At 50.2% G+C, this 17,939-nt stretch overlaps 1 protein-coding gene across 2 annotated transcripts in view; it reads right to left on the bottom strand.

Annotated features, from left to right (window-relative positions):
• LOC142465653 (transmembrane protein 272-like) overlaps positions 1-17,939 on the bottom strand; it is a 34,394-nt gene that overhangs the window by 15,229 nt on the left and 1,226 nt on the right. The window contains exon 2 of one of the 2 annotated variants that reach the window (XM_075569805.1): positions 13,913-14,079. The exons of the other annotated variant lie outside the window; for it this stretch is intronic. The gene's annotated coding sequence lies outside the window, so the exon portion shown is untranslated. The remainder of the gene's footprint in view (positions 1-13,912; positions 14,080-17,939) is intronic. 2 annotated transcript variants of the gene reach the window in all.

Here is a 17,939-nt window from a genome sequence, read left to right as displayed (position 1 = left end):
GTGACACAGTGACAGACAGAAGGGAGCTATGAGTCTGTCCCTCCCCCCGCAGGGTGACACAGTGACACAGACAGAAGGGAGCTATGAGTCTGTCCCTCCCCCCCGCAGGGTGACACAGTGACACAGACAGAAGGGAGCTATGAGTCTGTCCCTCCCCCCGCAGGGTGACACAGTGACACAGACAGAAGGGAGCTATGAGTCTGTCCCTCCCCCCGCAGGGTGACACAGTGACACAGACAGAAGGGAGCTATGAGTCTGTCCCTCCCCCCACAGGGTGATATAGGGACACAGACAGAAGGGAGCTATGAGTCTGTCCCTCCCCCCGCAGGGTGACACAGTGACACAGACAGAAGGGAGCTATGAGTCTGTCCCTCCCCCCGCTGGGTGACAGTGACACAGACAGAAGGGAGCTATGTGTATGTCCCTCCCCCGCAGTGTGACACAGTGACAGACAGAAGGGAGCTATGAGTCTGTCCCTCCCCCCGCAGGGTGACACAGTGACACAGACAGAAGGGAGCTATGAGTCTGTCCCTCCCCCCGCAGGGTGACACAGTGACACAGACAGAAGGGAGCTATGAGTCTGTCCCTCCCCCCGCTGGGTGACAGTGACAGACAGAAGGGGGCTATGAGTCTGTCCCTCCCCCCGCAGGGTGACACAGACAGAAGGGAGCTATGAGTCTGTCCCTCCCCCCGCTGGGTGACAGTGACACAGACAGAAGGGAGCTATGAGTCTGTCCCTCCCCCCGCTGGGTGACAGTGACACAGACAGAAGGGAGCTATGTGTATGTCCCTCCCCCGCAGTGTGACACAGTGACAGACAGAAGGGAGCTATGAGCCTGTCCCTCCCCCCGCAGGGTGACACAGTGACAGACAGAAGGGAGCTATGAGCCTGTCCCTCCCCCCGCTGGGTGACACAGTGACACAGACAGAAGGGAGCTATGAGTCTGTCCCTCCCCCCGCAGGGTGACACAGTGACACAGACAGAAGGGAGCTATGTGTCTGTCCCTCCCCCCGGAGGGTGACACAGTGACACAGACAGAAGGGAGCTATGTGTCTGTCCCTCCCCCCGGAGGGTGACACAGTGACACAGACAGAAGGGAGCTATGAGTCTGTCCCTCCCCCCGCTGGGTGACAGTGACACAGACAGAAGGGAGCTATGAGTCTGTCCCTCCCCCCGCTGGGTGACAGTGACACAGACAGAAGGGAGCTATGTGTATGTCCCCCCCCCCCGCAGGGTGACACAGTGACACAGACAGAAGGGAGCTATGAGTCTGTCCCTCCCCCCGCAGGGTGACACAGTGACACAGACAGAAGGGAGCTATGAGTCTGTCCCTCCCCCCGCAGGGTGACACAGTGACACAGACAGAAGGGAGCTATGAGTCTATCTCTCCCCCCGCAGGGTGACACAGTGACACAGACAGAAGGGAGCTATGAGTCTGTCCCTCCCCCCGCAGGGTGACAGTGACACAGACCGAAGGGAGCTATGAGTCTGTCCCTCCCCCCGCAGGGTGACACAGTGACACAGACAGAAGGGAGCGATGAGTCTGTCCCTCCCCCCGCAGGGTGACACAGTGACACAGACAGAAGGGAGCTATGTGTCGGTCCCTCCCCCCGCAGGGTGACACAGTGACAGACAGAAGGGAGCTATGAGTCTGTCCCTCCCCCCGCAGGGTGACACAGTGACACAGACAGAAGGGAGCTATGAGTCTGTCCCTCCCCCCCGCAGGGTGACACAGTGACACAGACAGAAGGGAGCTATGAGTCTGTCCCTCCCCCCGCAGGGTGACACAGTGACACAGACAGAAGGGAGCTATGAGTCTGTCCCTCCCCCCGCAGGGTGACACAGTGACACAGACAGAAGGGAGCTATGAGTCTGTCCCTCCCCCCACAGGGTGATATAGGGACACAGACAGAAGGGAGCTATGAGTCTGTCCCTCCCCCCGCAGGGTGACACAGTGACACAGACAGAAGGGAGCTATGAGTCTGTCCCTCCCCCCGCTGGGTGACAGTGACACAGACAGAAGGGAGCTATGTGTATGTCCCTCCCCCCGCAGGGTGACACAGTGACAGACAGAAGGGAGCTATGAGCCTGTCCCTCCCCCCGCAGGGTGACACAGTGACACAGACAGAAGGGAGCTATGAGTCTGTCCCTCCCCCCGCAGGGTGACACAGTGACACAGACAGAAGGGAGCTATGAGTCTGTCCCTCCCCCCGCTGGGTGACAGTGACACAGACAGAAGGGGGCTATGAGTCTGTCCCTCCCCCCGCAGGGTGACACAGACAGAAGGGAGCTATGAGTCTGTCCCTCCCCCCGCTGGGTGACAGTGACACAGACAGAAGGGAGCTATGAGTCTGTCCCTCCCCCCGCTGGGTGACAGTGACACAGACAGAAGGGAGCTATGTGTATGTCCCTCCCCCGCAGTGTGACACAGTGACAGACAGAAGGGAGCTATGAGCCTGTCCCTCCCCCCGCAGGGTGACACAGTGACAGACAGAAGGGAGCTATGAGCCTGTCCCTCCCCCCGCTGGGTGACACAGTGACACAGACAGAAGGGAGCTATGAGTCTGTCCCTCCCCCCGCAGGGTGACACAGTGACACAGACAGAAGGGAGCTATGTGTCTGTCCCTCCCCCCGGAGGGTGACACAGTGACACAGACAGAAGGGAGCTATGTGTCTGTCCCTCCCCCCGGAGGGTGACACAGTGACACAGACAGAAGGGAGCTATGAGTCTGTCCCTCCCCCCGCTGGGTGACAGTGACACAGACAGAAGGGAGCTATGAGTCTGTCCCTCCCCCCGCTGGGTGACAGTGACACAGACAGAAGGGAGCAATGTGTATGTCCCCCCCCCCCGCAGGGTGACACAGTGACACAGACAGAAGGGAGCTATGAGTCTGTCCCTCCCCCCGCAGGGTGACACAGTGACACAGACAGAAGGGAGCTATGAGTCTGTCCCTCCCCCCGCAGGGTGACACAGTGACACAGACAGAAGGGAGCTATGAGTCTATCTCTCCCCCCGCAGGGTGACACAGTGACACAGACAGAAGGGAGCTATGAGTCTGTCCCTCCCCCCGCAGGGTGACAGTGACACAGACCGAAGGGAGCTATGAGTCTGTCCCTCCCCCCGCAGGGTGACACAGTGACACAGACAGAAGGGAGCGATGAGTCTGTCCCTCCCCCCGCAGGGTGACACAGTGACACAGACAGAAGGGAGCTATGTGTCGGTCCCTCCCCCCGCAGGGTGACACAGTGACAGACAGAAGGGAGCTATGAGTCTGTCCCTCCCCCCGCAGGGTGACACAGTGACACAGACAGAAGGGAGCTATGAGTCTGTCCCTCCCCCCCGCAGGGTGACACAGTGACACAGACAGAAGGGAGCTATGAGTCTGTCCCTCCCCCCGCAGGGTGACACAGTGACACAGACAGAAGGGAGCTATGAGTCTGTCCCTCCCCCCGCAGGGTGACACAGTGACACAGACAGAAGGGAGCTATGAGTCTGTCCCTCCCCCCACAGGGTGATATAGGGACACAGACAGAAGGGAGCTATGAGTCTGTCCCTCCCCCCGCAGGGTGACACAGTGACACAGACAGAAGGGAGCTATGAGTCTGTCCCTCCCCCCGCTGGGTGACAGTGACACAGACAGAAGGGAGCTATGTGTATGTCCCTCCCCCGCAGTGTGACACAGTGACAGACAGAAGGGAGCTATGAGCCTGTCCCTCCCCCCGCAGGGTGACACAGTGACACAGACAGAAGGGAGCTATGAGTCTGTCCCTCCCCCCGCAGGGTGACACAGTGACACAGACAGAAGGGAGCTATGAGTCTGTCCCTCCCCCCGCTGGGTGACAGTGACACAGACAGAAGGGGGCTATGAGTCTGTCCCTCCCCCCGCAGGGTGACACAGACAGAAGGGAGCTATGAGTCTGTCCCTCCCCCCGCTGGGTGACAGTGACACAGACAGAAGGGAGCTATGAGTCTGTCCCTCCCCCCGCTGGGTGACAGTGACACAGACAGAAGGGAGCTATGAGTCTGTCCCTCCCCCCCGCAGGGTGACACAGTGACACAGACAGAAGGGAGCTATGAGTCTGTCCCTCCCCCCGCAGGGTGACACAGTGACACAGACAGAAGGGAGCTATGAGTCTGTCCCTCCCCCCACAGGGTGATATAGGGACACAGACAGAAGGGAGCTATGAGTCTGTCCCTCCCCCCGCAGGGTGACACAGTGACACAGACAGAAGGGAGCTATGAGTCTGTCCCTCCCCCCGCTGGGTGACAGTGACACAGACAGAAGGGAGCTATGTGTATGTCCCTCCCCCGCAGTGTGACACAGTGACAGACAGAAGGGAGCTATGAGCCTGTCCCTCCCCCCGCAGGGTGACACAGTGACACAGACAGAAGGGAGCTATGAGTCTGTCCCTCCCCCCGCAGGGTGACACAGTGACACAGACAGAAGGGAGCTATGAGTCTGTCCCTCCCCCCGCTGGGTGACAGTGACACAGACAGAAGGGGGCTATGAGTCTGTCCCTCCCCCCGCAGGGTGACACAGACAGAAGGGAGCTATGAGTCTGTCCCTCCCCCCGCTGGGTGACAGTGACACAGACAGAAGGGAGCTATGAGTCTGTCCCTCCCCCCGCTGGGTGACAGTGACACAGACAGAAGGGAGCTATGTGTATGTCCCTCCCCCGCAGTGTGACACAGTGACAGACAGAAGGGAGCTATGAGCCTGTCCCTCCCCCCGCAGGGTGACACAGTGACAGACAGAAGGGAGCTATGAGCCTGTCCCTCCCCCCGCTGGGTGACACAGTGACACAGACAGAAGGGAGCTATGAGTCTGTCCCTCCCCCCGCAGGGTGACACAGTGACACAGACAGAAGGGAGCTATGTGTCTGTCCCTCCCCCCGGAGGGTGACACAGTGACACAGACAGAAGGGAGCTATGTGTCTGTCCCTCCCCCCGGAGGGTGACACAGTGACACAGACAGAAGGGAGCTATGAGTCTGTCCCTCCCCCCGCTGGGTGACAGTGACACAGACAGAAGGGAGCTATGAGTCTGTCCCTCCCCCCGCTGGGTGACAGTGACACAGACAGAAGGGAGCTATGTGTATGTCCCCCCCCCCGCAGGGTGACACAGTGACACAGACAGAAGGGAGCTATGAGTCTGTCCCTCCCCCCGCAGGGTGACACAGTGACACAGACAGAAGGGAGCTATGAGTCTGTCCCTCCCCCCGCAGGGTGACACAGTGACACAGACAGAAGGGAGCTATGAGTCTATCTCTCCCCCCGCAGGGTGACAGTGACACAGACCGAAGGGAGCTATGAGTCTGTCCCTCCCCCCGCAGGGTGACACAGTGACACAGACAGAAGGGAGCGATGAGTCTGTCCCTCCCCCCGCAGGGTGACACAGTGACACAGACAGAAGGGAGCTATGTGTCGGTCCCTCCCCCCGCAGGGTGACACAGTGACAGACAGAAGGGAGCTATGAGTCTGTCCCTCCCCCCGCAGGGTGACACAGTGACACAGACAGAAGGGAGCTATGAGTCTGTCCCTCCCCCCCGCAGGGTGACACAGTGACACAGACAGAAGGGAGCTATGAGTCTGTCCCTCCCCCCGCAGGGTGACACAGTGACACAGACAGAAGGGAGCTATGAGTCTGTCCCTCCCCCCGCAGGGTGACACAGTGACACAGACAGAAGGGAGCTATGAGTCTGTCCCTCCCCCCGCAGGGTGACACAGTGACACAGACAGAAGGGAGCTATGAGTCTGTCCCTCCCCCGCAGGGTGACACAGTGACACAGACGGAAGGGAGCTATGAGTCTGTCCCTCCCCCCGCAGGGTGACACAGTGACACAGACAGAAGGGAGCTATGAGTCTGTCCCTCCCCCCGTAGGGTGACACAGTGACACAGACAGAAGGGAGCAGGGCCGCCAAGAGGGGGGGTCTGCCAGGGTTGGCGTTCCGGGCCCTGTTGGTCAGGGGGCCTGGGCCTCCTGTGCAGCCGTCAGGGTCACCAAGGGTGGGCAAAAGATGATTGCTGCCGCCCACTCTGCATCAGATGCAGGCCTTCCTGTCCCAGCCTCTGACATCAGCCCGCCTCAGCTTCCGGTGCGCGCTGACTGGAACCTCGGGGGACACAGAGTGAGGAGGCCTGCATCTGATGGCTGGTTGCGGCTGGGCCCCCGACTCTCCGCCGGACCCCTGTAGCCAATGCCAGACCCCCCACAGCCACTGCCAGACCCCCCGCAGCCACCGCCGACCCCCGCAGCCACTGCCAGACCCCCCGCAGCCACCGCCGACCCCCGCAGCCACTGCCAGACCCCCCGCAGCCACCGCCGACCCCCGCAGCCACTGCCAGACCCCCGCAGCCACTGCCAGACCCCCGCAGCCACCGCCGGACCCCCCGCAGCCACCGCCGGTCCCCCCGCAGCCACCGTCGGTCCCCCTGCAGCCAAAGCCGGACCCCCCGCAGCCACCGCCGGACCCCCCGCAGGTCCCCCCGCAGCCACCGGTCCCGACCATCCCCAAGGTATGAAAAACATGGGCTAAACCCTTTTTGGTGCTACAGACATTTAATGTAGCTTTGAATGTCCATATAACAATCAGAATAGAAGAAACTGTTGATATATAATCATAGGTAATTTCTGGAATAGAAGAAACTAAGGCAATGATAGTCCATGCAATAAGCCTATTGTGTGTGGGGTAATGCGACAACCCCCTCACCTAAACTCCCTCCGGAGATGACAGACCGCGGGGAACGATGAGATGAGGATGAGTCCTGCGATCACAGACCCCCTCTCACCGAGTGCTTTGTCTCCTCCCGCGGTACCGCTACTGATGAGTGGAGTGCTGTGACCACACTGGCAAAGAAGGACCAAACGCTGCTGCAAGGGGTATTCTCACAATGCAATAGACAGCTGTGTGCCTGAGCTCCGGAAAGTGTGCTTCAGTACCGGTGAGTGTGCAAGAACAGAATGGGGGAAGAGTAGAGCACAGCACAGAATACTCTATTCTATGTGTGTCTGTCACGGTGACTTATGACAGGTTGCAATTTACACCAAATATATATAATAAAATATAATATATATATAACTGGGTTGAACTGGGACGAGACTTAGATATGATAAAATATAATTTATTCCTTGATAAAGGTGAACACAACAGATTATACAAATAACAGGCAAAATATAGACACTTACTTAAAGATGGAAATGATGAGACAGTCACATCTGGACTGGCAGTTCATACAGCAATATTCATCGTCCCAAGACACGAAAAGCCATGAACAGGCCTTGCATGCAGACATTGCATAGCGTTTCTCTCAGCAATCAAGATGGTATAGAAGAACAACACAGGATAAAGGGTGGACAACCGTTTATAAACCTTTTGTAACCCTATCCACTCACTAACATGGGAATACATTTTGATACACGCCCCCAGCTAGTTGGCACATGCTCAGTTGGACTCTGGGGTCTCATTTCTGCAGCCCCACATTTGCATCAGGAATGCCAGCCAGTCTACTAAACGGAATTTCTGGCAGGAAACCCTTTGTTGTAAGGTGTGAAATGGGACACTTATAGCCTGCTCTGGTTTGAGTCATCTCCGCCCTCCTGTAAACAGTGTAGGTGATAAACTCCTTTGAACAGCACTTAAATTCTAGACATTGGGACGCTTCCTTGGCCATCTGCAACCTTATGGCCAAGGGAATTTCCTCTGGTTTCTGTCCCTACCTTGGAACAGTGTTAAAGATAATACACAACCATATTAAAATATCTGGTTCCGTTGGGTCCAGCGGGTCCAAACTTCTCAGTTCTCAATGCCGGAACTGGGATACCATATGGTCCAATTTGAGACTTGCTACGACCTTCGGAACCGGAGTTACACAAATACACCTTAAACCGTTTCCTATTTTAACACAATAAACTCCGCTGTAAATTAAACCACGGTTTTTCACTAAATCCCCATTGAAAACAACGGGCTTCGTCGCCATAGACTTTCAATGGCAAACCGCCGCCGTTGGCGGCTATGGGAATCCGCCGCCATAGACTGTCAACGGGGCCACGCCGCCGTTGAAGTCAATGGGGGTTTTCCGCCATAGCCGGTCAATGGAAATTGGCCGCCATTGAAGTCTATGGGAAAAGTCCCGAACTTTCAAGGGGGTCCATACTCCGTCGGGTTGGTCCAAGAGGGTCAAGGATGGTTCTGCAGCGATGCCGGAGCAGTGACTACAAGTACCCCAAACCCTGGCCCTCTGGACCCTCCGGAACCGGAGCTATGGATTCCTAAATTTCAGCTTTTCACACTTAGCCGTTTTCTTGAGCTGTTTCTGCCGCCGCCATTGGAACTTATGGCGCGACCCGCTCTTCTCGGTTCGACCCTTATCGGGGGTCCAGGATTCGGGGACCCGGTGGTGGTCGAGTGGGGGGAGGCCTAGGAACTAGGGGCAAAAAGAATTTTATTTCTAGGTGCTCTAGAACTGTTTATTCCCACACCACTTGTCGTTGAACTTGGCTAATAAGTGATCAAAGCTCTCTTTTAGAAAAAGTATCCGCTTTGCGGTTTTGCGGTTTGGACGGCAGCCAACTCGTTCCTGGAAAGCTCATTCGAGGAATCTCCATTGAAGTCAATGGGCCCATTGACTTACAATGGGAAACCGCCGCTTCTCCTCTCGGACGCTATCTGCTGGTCTTCACAGGAAACAGGACCAAAACAGCAAGATTCGCCATTAGAATGCATTGAGCCCTAATGGCGGCCTATGGGACCCTGCAAAATGGTGCCTGAAAAGACGGGAAAATTACACAAAGGGCTATATTCATTAAAGAACTATTAACCCTTGTACTCCCGGATGGATCCTAGTGTGTGTGTGTGATGCAGACACTGATATAACAATAAAACCTGGGAACAAGGGAATACACATTTTCATGTTATAACAAGGGTTAAATCACATTTCTGGACCTCAGCCCAGTTAACCCCTTCTCTCCCTGGTGAGGTCAGGGGGTGGCCAATTGGGGTGTAACCCCTTTAATCCTGGGCCAAATCCTCCCCATCGTCACAGTGTCCTTATGTTTGGCTAATATGCCCAATAAATACTTTATTTTAACTTTTTTTTTGCCTCCAGTCCTCAGCTTCACTCGCTGTGCTCTACTCTTCCCCAAGCAATGTCTACTTTTTATATGTATTGGGGGGAGTATGTATTGGGGGGCTTTGGTGAATTTTTCTATGTATTGGGGGGCATGGGGGAAATTTTCTATGTATTGGGGGGCTTGGGGGAATTGTTCTATGTATTGGGGGTCGTGGGGGAATTTTTCTATGTATTGGGGGGCTTAGGGGAATTAACCTTGGCCCTTTGCAGACGCACTTACCAGAACGCCCTCCTACTGTCTCTGTACATTCTTCCTACCTACCAATTAGATTGTAAGCTCTTCGGAGAAGGGACTCCTCTTCCTAAATGTTACTTTTATGTCTAAAGCACTTATTCCCATGATGTTATTTATATTATTTGTTATTTATATGATTATCACATGTATTACTGCTGTGAAGCACTATGTACATTAATGGCGCTATATAAATAAAGACATACATACATACAATTCTTTTGTATTTGGTACAATTTTCCAATGACCCGCTCGTGGAATCCCTGGTTGAAAAACAGTGACCTAAACCATATGTTAGCAATTTTAAAAGACCCAATCACCTTGGCTTTTCCTTATAAGTGACTCTGGAAGACTGACTTGAAGCCACCAAATTACAATTTTGAGAGCACATTATTTTTCTAAGTTTCAACGTCACATTTCTTTATCCGGAGACAAACTTCACTTTGAAAGAATAAATCTTGTTCACATTTTGATGCGCTTTTATTTAAAACTGAATGCCCGGGGTTTCCATAGTGGAAGGGTCTGAACAATTAGAATATAATATAAGGCTGATCTAATAGGTAAATAGGTAATGTAAAAAAATATGTCATTAATAATCACAAAAACATACATACATATATTTATATATATATATATATATATATATATATATATATATATATATATATATATATATATATATACTAGCTGATATACCCGGCGTTGCCCGGGATTTAATTTTCCTGCTCCCCCTCTCTCTCCACTCCCCACCCCCCCTTCACAGCTGCCCCCCCCCCGTCACATGTCATTCAAGTCTTCAAAAATCAGATTGAAGTACATGTCCAGAGTCAGAGAGACTATGGCTGTGTGCATATAATATTGTGTCATCCGCATACATGTGCATTAAATCCCTTACAAGCTGTAGGAAGATCATTGATGAAGACTGTCATTAGGCCACTTTGATCTTACCTGGGATCCACTAACCCATTAAAACCTCTCTTACCATTAAATAGATGAGCTATGGATTTCGCAGTGATATGGGATTATACCTTTAACTGGGTTGAAATGTGTCATAATCTGCAGTAATGGCATCATTTTATCATTATAAAGTCAGAGCAGTTAGACGACTAATATTACATGAGATTGATGGATCAAAACGAGATGTGTCTGGAAAATGTAATAAAAGGTGATTAGGACCTTTTATAAGAACTATCAGCTACGGCTAAGAATCAAGTTATAGGGAGAGGGTATTTGGGGCAATAGGATGAGTTATAGGGAGGGGTTCTATGGGGTAATATGAGGAGTTATAGGGAGCGGTTATATAGGGTAATAGGAGGAGCTGCGCATATGGGGGCAATAGGAGGAGTTATAGGGAGAGGTTATATGGGGTAATAGGAGGAGTTATAGAGAGGTTATATGGGGTAATAGGAGGAGTTATAGGGGGTGGTTATATGGGGTAATAGGAGGAGTTATAGGGAGCGGTTATATGGAAATAGGAGGAGTTATAGGGAGAGGTTATATGGGGTAATAGGAGGAGTTATAGAGAGAGGTTATATGGGGTAATATGAGGAGTTATAGGGAGAGGTTATATAGGGTAATAGGAGGAGTTATAGGGAGCGGTTATATGGGGTAATAGGATGAGTTATAGGGAGGGGTTATATGTGGTAATAGGAGGAGTTATATGGAGCTGTTATATGGGGCAATAGGAGAAGTTATAGGAAGAGGTTATATGGGGTAATAGGAGGAGTTATATTGTGGGGTCATATGGGGTAATAGGAGGGGATAGGGGGGTTATATGGATTAATAGGAGGAGTTATAGAGAGTGGTTATATGGTGTAATAGGAGGAGTTATAGGGAGATGCCTTAAAAGTTGGTAAGTGACCATGTCCTTGATGTAGCAGCATTAAAGAGCATTTAATAATTCATGTATTTGATATCAGAGCAGCTATTAGAGGCTTTGGTTATAGGGTGGGTTTGTGGTTATAGGGTGGGTTTGTGGTTATAGGGTGGGTTTATGGCTATAGGGTGGGTTTATGGCTATAGGGTGGGTTTATGGCTATAGGGTGGGTTTGTGGCTGTAGGGGCCGGATGAGGGTGGGTCTCACATTTTGGGCACTGCGATTGCCTGTCCTTTCACACCCTGCTTATTCACCGCTATAGTGCAGGTCATTTGCTATCTGCAGGGAGGTTTAGGTAAGTGTGGGGTGTAGTTAAGTGTGATTACATCGCAAATCGAGGGTGGGTCCCAAGGTGACCTAATCACAGTGACATGTTTAATGGGGCAGAGTCAGTACTACTATCAACTACTATCAACAAATGGTTAATAGGTTAGAATAGGTTCAATCTGGGGGATTGCTTATCTGTATGATGTGTTGTGAGCTAAAGAGTAATATGTGTGTATGTATGTGTGTGTGTGTGTGCGTGTGCGTGTGCGTGTGTGTGTATATATGTATGTCTGTAGAGAGAGAGAGAGGCAGAGAGTAGAGCTAGAGTAGGGGTGCACAAGATTTTTCAGGGGGGCGCGGGCGGTGGTAGAGGCCCCGCGCTCTTCTCCACAGCATTTCAAATAAATGCTGAGGGATAGGGTGAGGCGCACAAGTGAAGGAAAAAGCGTGCTACTAAAACCTATTAAACAATATTCACCCATGTGGGTATGGCAAGAGAAGGTGCAAATAAGTATAAATATGTAGCGGGTTCACGTGATCCTGTACAGTCAACATGGAGCGTCTGCAGCTGTATAACAAGGAGGGGGGCTCAACACCCCGGGACTAGAACAAAATGAAACACAAAAAACAGCGCACAACGCTCATAGTGCATTCAAAATTATAATCAAAACACACAATGGTTAGGTAAATATTCTGCGTACATCTAGATGGAGTAAAAACAGCATGTATGGGACATATGTTACCCAAACGCCAACCACCAGCAGCGGGATCGAAGGATTCAGCAAAACACCTTCAGTCTAGCAGGGGAACACCATCTGAAGGTTACCCGGCTACTTGTCTTTGCAGCCGCACACCTCGAGTTGTTTGAGCTGCCGCCCGGTCTTCTATGCTCACAGGCCCATTGGTCGGGCAGTGTGGTACTTGCAGTGTCCCAGATCAAATGAGTCCTGCTTCGGAGTTTCAATCAGCTGTTTCTGACAGGGGAGTACACAGCGCTCATGCACGGTGCACAGTACCTTCGCGTGTCTCTGTCGGCTCGTCGGCTCCGTCACTGGATCGCGTCGCTGGATAGCGACACCGTGTGGTGTAGTTTGGGAGACTCCGATACAGAACTCTGCTTAGAGCCAAACCGCAGATTCACAGTGACTTGGATCAATCAATAAAGTTCGTAGGTTTAAAGGAGAGTCATATTCCAACGCGTTTCAAAGCCAAACTGCTTCTTCATCAGAAACAGCTAATTGAAACTCCAAAGCTGAACTCATTTGATCTGGGACACTGCCAGTACCACACTGCCCGACCAATGGGCCTGTGAGCATATATGACCGGGCGGCAGCTTATATGACAGAGAGTGAACAAAGGAGTTCAAAGGTACCCCTATATATGCACTCTAAACCAAGCGTGTAAAAACGCTTGGTTTAGAGTGCATATATAGGGGTACCTTTGAACTCCTTTGTTCACTCTCTGTCATATAAGTAATTACCTCCTTTGCACCTACCATTTTAGGACCTTCTGTATAATAGGTGAGCAGTTCTCAACAACCCTTACGGGCGGCAGCTTAAACAACTCGAGGCCTCTGCAATGTCACCTACTTTGTCTTCGGGAACGTGTCGTCATGGCAATGTGACGTTAACGTGACCCTGCTTCGTCATTTGTCGCTGAAGACAAGGAAGGAGGGGGGCGCGAGCCGGTGAGGAGAGCAGGCAGGGGTGTGCAGGGGGAAAGGTTTGCGTACCTCCGAGATAGAGAGTAGAGAGAGGTAGAGAGTAGAGAGAGATAGAGACTAGAGAGAGGTAGAGACTAGAGAGAGGTAGAGAGTAGAGAGAGGTAGAGACTAGAGAGAGGTAGAGACTAGAGAGAGGCAGAAAGAGGTAGAGAGAAGTGAGAGATAGAGTAGCGAGAGGTAGAGACTAGAGAGAGGCAGAAAGAGGTAGAGAGAAGTGAGAGATAGAGTAGCGAGAGGTAGAGACTAGAGAGAGGCAGAAAGAGGTAGAGAGAAGTGAGAGATAGAGTAGCGAGAGGTAGAGAGTAGAGAGAGGTAGAGAGTAGAGAGAGGTAGAGAGTAGAGAGAGGTAGAGAGTAGAGAGAGGTAGAGAGTAGCGAGAGGTAGAGAGTAGCGAGAGGTAGAGAGTAGCGAGAGGTAGAGAGTAGAGAGAGGAGAGAGGTAGAGAGTAGAGAGAGGTAGAGAGTAGTGAGGTAGAGAGTAGAGAGAGGTAGAGAGTAGAGAGAGGTAGAGAGTAGAGAGAGGTAGAGAGAGTAGAGAGAGGTAGAGAGTAGAGAGAGGTAGAGAGAGTAGAGAGAGGTAGAGAGTAGAGTGTATGTGCTCCATGGCATAATAACAATTTTTTTTTAAAAAAAGGAGTACAAGTGGCACTCAAAAGTGTAGGAAGTAGGTGGACAATAGTCACCAGCCGGTTCCAGCAGATGAAGATGAGTTGTCACAACGTTTCAGCGAGATGCAGGACTGGTATAACCCCTCCTGTTGGTGTGGGAGGGATCCTTTGTGTCACAGGAGCTGATTCGCTTCACATGATCCAGACCGGCACAGGTCTCTGTGTTTCGTATAGTGGATCAGCTGTATAAGGGAGCAATAACTCTAGTTCCAGCACTCTCTCACTCAGAGAAGATAGAATACGGGTAAAATGCCAACAAAGTAAGTAATTTAATATACGCACAAGATAACTTGGAGTAATGCAGCGCAAAATACAGACACAAAAAATCTTACAAGCACGGTGGTAGGGGTGAAAATACACAGGGACAGGGAGTGGGACAGACACAGGACAAGGAGCGTTGGGATAACACAAATAGGGGGATAGGGGAGGGTAATCAGGGGGCCAACGTTTCGAGGGGATACCCCTTCCTCAGGCCCGTTCCCTCAGGTCTAAAATAGACCACAAGGTACTTCCCTTGACCCAGACACCCAGCTGTATTAGGGAGGCTACAGCGCGAAGCAGCTGTCCCAGCAACACGAACGTTGTGACGTCGGTGACTTGGCCCAATGCGTTTCGCCATAATACGTGACTTCCTCAGGGGTTCTCATGCGCAAAGTCTAAGCCCTTTAAATAGCCAATCGTTGCTAAGTAACGGGGAACAACAATTCAAAAGCTGAAAACTTTATCCAAGGAGAGCAGAGAACCAAAAACAACACTATAAAGTCATACATATATATATATATATATATATATATATATATATATATATATATATATACTGAGTTAAGTTATGGTGAGTAAAAAAAGTGACAAAAACCCTCCACAGCAAAGCATATAGCAAATGTAAATATACTGTATGCTCATTTGCATGTCTTAAGCAGGTCTGCAACCCCGCCTTTCACCATTATCACCCAGCACACAGCACTTCCACTGCAGCAAGGGATTCTGGGAAATGACATGCAAATGAGCACACAGTGCCACTTTTTGCTTCAAAAACCATTTTATACATGGTTCCCTATAGGCTTAAGCTTGCTGCATGGTCACAGCTTTGAGCACAGCCAGGGTTAAGATGCATAGCCAGAAAACCCACCCACAGACAGCTTTTTTTTTTTTTGTAGCCCGGGTGGTGAAAAAGTGATTTCACCTCTAAAAACCGTGCTCATGGTCAAGTGAGACCAGGTGCGCAAAACTTGTGACTGTAGGCTCCGGAGAGCTGCAAGTCCATGACATGGTCAGTCCTCTTCAGCCACAAGAGCCAGGAAAAGTCCTGATGTTACACCGACGTCGTCATCCGAAGAATCCGACGTCCATCCTGTTCCCTCCTAATGCAGCAGACGCCGCAGGAGGGTCCAAGTCTTTAGGGCTTTCGGCTCACACCTACTCGCCCACCGCAGTCTTCTCCCGAGGGAATGGCGACCACCGACCAGCACACAGTCTTGCATTCTCCGAAGAAAATTAGGTGACTGATAACCCAAAAATAAAAAAACACAATCCATAGTGCGAGTGCTCCAGTGCGCTGTGCAATGCAGTGCAGGAAGTGCTCAGACGAAACAACAAAAAAAGGTGTGCACAAGTGCACGCCAGACCCGGAAGCCTGGCGGGTAAAAAAATAATGGCTACCCCTCAGCGGAAGGCAATAAGGGGTGCCAGGGCAGAAAAATGTAGGGGTGTGCAAATTTATCCGTGCAAAAGTCGAAGTGCGTGTGGCAACACTTGACTCCACCAGGTTAACCACTCCTGGGGTGCCGTGATAAAATAGCCCGGGCTACATATCCGCCTTCTCAGCCCATGACCAGACCAAGTGATGCAACTAGTGCCATCCTTCACAGGACAGACACTACACTTGATCTTAGCCAAAAGGCCGAGAAGCATATGAGTGTCACCGAGGAGTGCTACTGAGCATGGCAATATATATTTAAAACCAGAGACAGCACATAAAACACAGACAAAGCTCAGTTTTAGCACATCCAGTGAAACTCATACACGGTACAGTGCCTAAACATATATGTATAAATATCTATTAAGTAAAATGGTCTTTTAGTTTGACATTTTTGGCCAAAATTGTTGTAAGCCCCTGAGCCAACGGCACGGCAGACCACATTTCAGGGGTCCCTAACGCTAATATAAATTCTTAATAACCTGTGTAATAACAGGAAGAATGATTTATAATAAATCTGTCAATATTAGTTGCAAAGTTCTAAGTCTGATTGAAGCTTTTATTAACCTGTACATTACCAGGAAAAGCACTCTGTATTAGAGTTGTCACAGCCAAACTGCAAGCAAGCAAGTTCCCCTGAGTGGAAGATGCTATGGAGTGAGCCCCTAACCATTTAAATGTGGGAGGGGGTGAGCTTCAATTAGGTAGGAGGTTGCCACCCTCCAAACAGCCAAGACTAACTGAACAAGAATTGTAAAACATACTGGACACCTAACAAGCTCCTATTGAACCCCCAAAATAACCACAACATATATATATAAGCATATGAGTGTCACCGAGGAGTGCTACTGAGCATGGCAATATATATTTAAAACCAGAGACAGAACATAAAACACAGACAAAGCTCAGTTTTAGCACATCCAGTGAAACTCATACACGGTACAGTGCCTAAACATATATGTATAAATATCTATTAAGTAAAATGATCTTTTAGTTTGATATTTTTGGCCAAAATTGTTGTAAGCCCCTGAGCCAACGGCACGGCAGACCACATTTCAGGGGTCCCTAATGCTAATATAAATTCTTAATAACCTGTGTAATAACAGGAAGAATGATTTAAATAAATCTGTCAATATTAGTTGCAAAGTTCTAAGTCTGATTGAAGCTTTTATTAACCTGTACATTACCAGAAAAAGCACGCTGTATTAGAGTTGTCACAGCCAAACTGCAAGCAAGCAAGCAAGTTCCCCTGAGTGGAAGATGCTATGGAGTGAGCCCCTAACCATTTAAATGTGGGAGGGGGTGAGCTTCAATTAGGTAGGAGGTTGCCACCCTCCAAACAGCCAAGACTAGCTGAACAAGAATTGTAAAACATACTGGACACCTAACAAGCTCCTATTGAACCCCCAAAATAACCACAACATATATATATAAGCATATGAGTGTCACCGAGGAGTGCTACTGAGCATGGAAATATATATTTAAAACCAGAGACAGAACATAAAACACAGACAAAGCTCAGTTTTAGCACATCCAGTGAAACTCATACACGGTACAGTGCCTAAACATATATGTATAAATATCTATTAAGTAAAATGATCTTTTAGTTTGATATTTTTGGCCAAAATTGTTGTAAGCCCCTGAGCCAACGGCACGGCAGACCACATTTCAGGGGTCCCTAACGCTAATATAAATTCTTAATAACCTGTGTAATAACAGGAAGAATGATTTATAATAAATCTGTCAATATTAGTTGCAAAGTTCTAAGTCTGATTGAAGCTTTTATTAACCTGTACATTACCAGGAAAAGCACTCTGTATTAGAGTTGTCACAGCCAAACTGCAAGCAAGCAAGTTCCCCTGAGTGGAAGATGCTATGGAGTGAGCCCCTAACCATTTAAATGTGGGAGGGGGTGAGCTTCAATTAGGTAGGAGGTTGCCACAAACCAAACAGCCAAGACTAGCTGAACAAGAATTGTAAAACATACTGGACACCTAACAAGCTCCTATTGAACCCCCAAAATAACCACAACATATATATATATAAGCATATGAGTGTCACAGAGGAGTGCTACTGAGCATGGCAATATATATTTAAAACCAGAGACAGAACATAAAACACAGACAAAGCTCAGTTTTAGCACATCCAGTGAAACTCATACACTTTAGCATCCAGTGAAACTTGCTTGCTTGCAGTTTCCTATAATATCCTATAAAATTGCTTGCAGTTTCCTAGTAATATCCTATATACACCTTATAGAGATAGCGCCCGGGTACTTTCTTCGAACAGGAAGAAAAGTACACCTGACACCGCCAAAATAGAGGACAAAATCAACCACATTGCCCT

This window comes from Ascaphus truei, chromosome 14 (assembly GCF_040206685.1).
Source record: "Ascaphus truei isolate aAscTru1 chromosome 14, aAscTru1.hap1, whole genome shotgun sequence".
Lineage (NCBI taxonomy): Eukaryota > Metazoa > Chordata > Amphibia > Anura > Ascaphidae > Ascaphus > Ascaphus truei.
The sequence above is the reverse complement of the archived record's forward strand: the minus strand, read 5'-3'. Positions and strand labels throughout refer to the sequence as shown.